The sequence below is a fragment of the Nicotiana attenuata genome, chromosome 2, assembly GCF_001879085.1.
Source record: "Nicotiana attenuata strain UT chromosome 2, NIATTr2, whole genome shotgun sequence".
Taxonomy (NCBI): Eukaryota; Viridiplantae; Streptophyta; class Magnoliopsida; order Solanales; family Solanaceae; genus Nicotiana; species Nicotiana attenuata.
Genome location: NC_031990.1, coordinates 92,539,993 through 92,545,835, shown reverse-complemented (window position 1 = coordinate 92,545,835; position 5,843 = coordinate 92,539,993).

The following is a 5,843-nucleotide window of genomic DNA, read 5'->3' as shown; positions in this document are numbered from 1 at the left end:
CAGTACATTATAAAACGACAGGTAACAATGATCCAAACAAAGTGTTACCGTAAGAAATTAAATTGCTTTTGTTAGCCCTATGTTTGGAATACAAATTAATTCAACGAAATATCAAATAGGAGTAGAGTAGTTTTCTCAACGATGGTTTATTATATCTGCCGGACATAGATTCAACAGCTATTGCGTTCACGGCTGCTGCTTTTGGCTTGAAATACATATAGATAAAATTCTCCAAATATATAGTGAATACAGTGATAATAATTTAAAATCTTGGCTGAAGCAGGATGCACAAGGAGAACAAGAAAAGATACTATTGGTAGGGGCTGTTACTTGAGAAGTAGAACCATTTATAAGAGTCATTAAAATGGGGCATATGATCCAGCTGTTTTTCTTTCTTATTTCTACCTTCTTTTGCTTTCATAAGCATAAGCATGCCATTTACTCATTTGGCTCATTTACATATTACAATGGAGTTGTATTTCACGTGCACTGAGCTTTCACTCCCAACAGTTTTATACTTGTATTATCGTTTCTTTTTAGACTCAGTTTTGGACTATTTAGTACCCTAAAATGGTCATATCTCGACCACGACAAAAACTAATTTCACAAGTAAAGTATAGAGAAGATAGTATGTACCACTACTAGAAATTCGACCAAAATCGATCGCGGCCAACGACTTTGGTCGGTCAAACGACCGAAGTCGGTCGGCTTTTTCAAAATATTTTTTTTTAAATTTTTTTTATGAAACCGACAGAAGTTGGCGCAAAATTGTGGAAAACTATTTTAGCGTCCCGTGAAATTTATTCTTTAAAAAATCGACCGAAATCAGTCGGTTTTTCATTTAAAACAAATTTTAATAAAATTCAAAAAATCGACCGAAATCAGTCGGTTATTTTCGCGCGAAAATGCAATTAAAGAGTAATAAATAAAATAAAAGAAAGTCTTAAACCAAAATGTACTAATGGTCTAGTGGTAGAATAGTATCCTGCCACAGTACAGACCCTGGTTTGATTCCCAAACGGTGCACTTTTTAATTGTATATTTAAAAATACCGACGCAGTTTTTTTTCTTCTTTTTGGTCGTTTGTGAAATTTAATTGACCGACCGAAATCGGTCGAAAATTGCGACCGACTTCGGTCGCTATTTAACCGATCAGCCTAATTTTGACGGATTAAAGTCGGTCGGATTCGGTCGATTTTTTCAGTTTTCCGACCGATTTTTATTGGTATTTCTGGACGGTTCTAGGCAAATTTTTAGTAGTGTACGTAAATCCTACCCTACCTTCTGAAGGTAGAGAGACTGTTTTTGATAGAACCTCGGCTCAAGGAAGACAAGGTTTTAAGAAGAGTCTTTTGCTAATATCTTAGCGTCTATCTTTTATTTTGCGTCAATAATCCATGTTTTTCTTAATCGTCACCTCTACCTTTTCTTCGTGTTTATCTTCGGATTGGATTGCTTGACTTCCTTCAAACCTTACTTGAAAATCTTGCTTTCTTTACATAGTAAGTATTTTCTATTAAGAGTCTTCGAAGCAAATATGCTTCTCTAAATCAGAGGCGAAATCAGGATTTAAAGTTTATGAATTTAAGACTTTTGTCTCCTCGATGAATTCTCTTAGATCAATCCTTTGGATCCATAGTAGTTTGATTATTTTTAGGATGACTTTCAACCTATGGCAATGTCCTTTTTTCTTATTCGAACATGGGACCGGCTATGCTTTGTCAGAGGTGGGCGCACATCGGCATCCGAAAACTTCGACAAAAACTCCTAATACACTTGTAAATGTTTTCAACAAATAGTCAAATATTAATAGAGGCCTCATACTAATCCTTATGAGTAACTAGTATTATCACCTGCGCGAATGTGCGGACACTAACCATGTAATATATTTGAATTATTTTGATTATATGTAAATAATCTTAAAACTTAAACTTTCTCTATTAAATATAGATAATTATTGCATGTAATATATTTGAGTTATTTTGATTATATGTAAATAATCTTAAAACTTAAACTTTCTCTATTAAATATAGATAATTATTGGATATTAATTAAGAAACACTACATGAAAAAGATTAACCATTTCTCAAATTTCCTAGATATAATTCTATTTTTCTTTTTTGATTCCATTCTCGCTGGTGTCATTGGATCCTAAAATTAGTCGGGAAGCAAAATAATAACTCATATTTATGACACAACAATCAAAGGTTGAGACTATGAAGGACTCTTTGGATACGACTTGACTCTTTTACTACTACTTGAACTCTTATTTTGTGTATTGATATCTTTCAAAAATTATTTATATTTAAAAATTTCAGTTTCTAAAACATTATTTTTAAATAATAATTTATTTTATAATGATGTAAGTGAAAATATTATCCTTAATTCAAAACTCATTTTAGTCGGCTATCTAAAAATTTAAAAAATTGTTTAGCCAACAATTTTTTTTTTACAGTATGACTCCATTTTGATATTTGACATTAACCATATTAGATATCCGAGTTATTTGAATGAAAATAACCTTAAAATTTAAACCTTCTAGATAATCGTTAGATATCAATTACGAAACAGTACATGAAAAAGACTAACATTTTCTCAAATCTCGTAGTGATAATTTATATTTGCACCATTTCATCGGTGTCATTGGAACCTAAAAATAGCCTAAAAGTGAAATAATCAGGGGCGTACGCAGGAATTTTTGTAAGCGGTGTCAAAATTTATATAAGAACGGGAATAATAATGTTAATTATCATACTTCTAAAGAAGAAATAATCTTAGTTTATTGGTTTTGTTGAATTTTAAGCAGAAAAGGTCATGAGTTCAATTCTACTTCATCACTATTTTTAACCACAGAGGCTCTCTCAAATATTTGAGAAAAAGATGTGCTAGTTGAGGTTTGAACCTTTGACCTCTTAAAGCAATATCAAGTACATAACCAACAAACTAAGAGACAATTTATGTCAAGTGGTGTCACTTTTTCCTACTTATCTGTTTTCTCACAATGTAAAAAGATATAATTAGTAAAAAAATCCGACGAAGCGGTGTCGCGTGACACCGCTTCGCTAAGTGTGGATCCGCCCCTGGAAATAGTAACTCGTATTTATGTCAAAGCACAAAAGTTGACACAATATGAACGATTCCTTGGTTACGACATGACTCTTTTACTACGACTTGAGCTCTTATTTGGTATGTTGTTATCTTTCAAAAAATATTTCTATTTTGACATTCCAATTTATATATATATATATATATATATATATATATATATTTCAATAATTATTATCTTTATAATGATGCAAGTGAAGATATTATCCTTAATTTAAAATTCACTTTAGTTGGCTATCTAAGAATTTAAATGATTCTTTAGCCGGTGAAATTTTATTTTAATATGACGTCATTTTGAGTTTATCGATATCTCTAGCCACAGATTTTGAATTTAGAATACCCTATATACAGAGGTGGATCTAGGATTTATACTTTATGGATTCAATTTTTAAGGTTTTAGCATTGAACTCATTATACTTTAAAGTTATGGGTTCATATCTACTATTTTTATAATTTTAAGAATTTTTTATATATAAATTTTTGCTCAGCATAAAAAGTTATGGGTTCAATTAAATCTGTTGTCAACACTCTCTCTCTCTCTCTCTCTCTCTCTCTATATATATATATATATATACACACACACACACACACACACACACACACACACACACACACACACACACACAAATATTTTGTTCTTTGATTCATTAAATGTTAAATTAGTTGACCGTTATTATATAACATTGCATATATTATCGTGAAATTGCCAAGTAGTTTTTTCTCGACACCATACTTGGCTTAACCTCAATGCAAACTACTCAAATTGCATTTATATTCAAATCCAGATATCATATCAGTTTGTTAGTAATAGTGATTTTTCAAAAACGACACACAATGTAAATTAAAAAAAAATATTCTAAGATATCCTTGTCTTACAATCTATGTATTTTGAGTTGAAAAACATATTTAAAACCGATGATATCAACTTCCAATTTTTTTATACTTAACATATATGAAACAGAAGAAGAAATTCGTTGTCATCTCTTATTTCTGGTTTTTAGATTTTTCATACATTTTTTCTATATTTATTTTCTTTTATCTTATTTTTTATGTCCTTTTTTTTATGAAAAATTAATTTATTTCTCTTTGAAAGGATGAGTTTAAATAGAAATTGTCTACATAAGAACTTTATTTATATCTTTAGTCTTTAGTTGAAATGTCACGACCCGGATTTTTCACCCTCGGGAATCGTGATGGCGCCTACTCGTGAAAGCTAGGCAAGCCGAGTGTTATAGAATTTATTACCCTTTTTTCTTAACCTTTAACATTTACAAGTCAATATATGATTAACAGCGGAATAATAATGATAAGAAGAAATGCGGAAGACGAAATCTAATAATTTAACTTAATACAATTACGATCCCATAGAAATAATCCACCTAGAACTGGGATCACAATCTCACGAACTATCTAAGAATACTACAAATAGGGTCTGAACAAAGAAACAATACATGTTTGTCTCTGAAATAAGTAAGAACAGAAGGAAATAGGATAGAAGGGGATACCAAGGCCTGCGGACGTCTGCAGGACTACCTCGGGTCTCCGCTGGACTGAAGGCAGCAACCTCATTGTGGTCCAAATGCTCCAGCACCAGGATCTGCACACAGTGCAGAGTGTAGTATCAGCACAACCGACCCCATGTGCTGGTAAGTGTCGAGCTTAACCTCGGCGAAGTAGTGACGAGGCTAGGACAAGACTACTAAATAAATCTGTGTAGTTAAATCATATACGGCAAATAATAACAACAGAAACTAGAAGTGTAAGATGGGAAGGGGGAACATGCTGCGGGGAATATCAAGTACTAACAGAATTCCAGTAGAGAAGTGTCACACCTCCTTTTTACACACTTACCCCGAAGGATAAAGTATATAGGGAGTTTTTCCATTTAAAGTGACATTATTCGAAATGGGATTATTTATTTAATTTTTAGAGTCGCCACTTGGGATAGGACGGGCTTTTGGTGTCCCAAGTCACCGATTTAATTTAAATCCCAGATCGAGGAATATTTCGACTTCCCAATTGGAGTCTGCGAACCAGAGATTCTGTGTAAGGAATTCTGTTGACCCGAGGGAAGGTGTTAGGCACCCCCGGATCCCGTGGTTCTAGCACGGTCGCTTAAATTATTATAAATGGCTGAAATTCTGATTTTAATACATGTTCAGACCTATAGAGCAATTTTAATATTATTTACCGCTTTTGATTTATTTTTACGAAAGTGAACGCCGTTTAAGAGCGTGCTTTTGGATCACGTCACATGAAATGCACCCGGATCCTCAACACCTCTTATTCGACGTTTTGGATTTGGATTTGGGTTACATGAAATGCACACCCGACTTTAGGAAGGTAATATTATTAAAGAACGCGCCTAAAGCGACTAACGTGTTATCAACTTTGCGGGGGCCATGGAGATTCGCTAAACGGCACGCCCAATTTCTAAAATATTTTAATATAGTATTTAATGAGGGCCCCGCAGTTTATATGTTTTGTTTGGCGAGGCTCGTCTCATTTAATTATTTTTCAAGGTCAATCTAAAGCGACCTAGATTCTCTATTTGTATCGTTGTCTCTAAAGGGGCTTGGCAATATGAAATTCGGGTCTCAAGTTCAAGTCCGGTTTCAAACAAAAGGATAAAACCTTTTAATTTAAAACCGCTACCTAACTCAAAAGCCCAATTGACGGTCCATTAAGCTATGAACTAAGGTCTTTAAATTAAATCCAAACAGTGAATCTTAATAGTG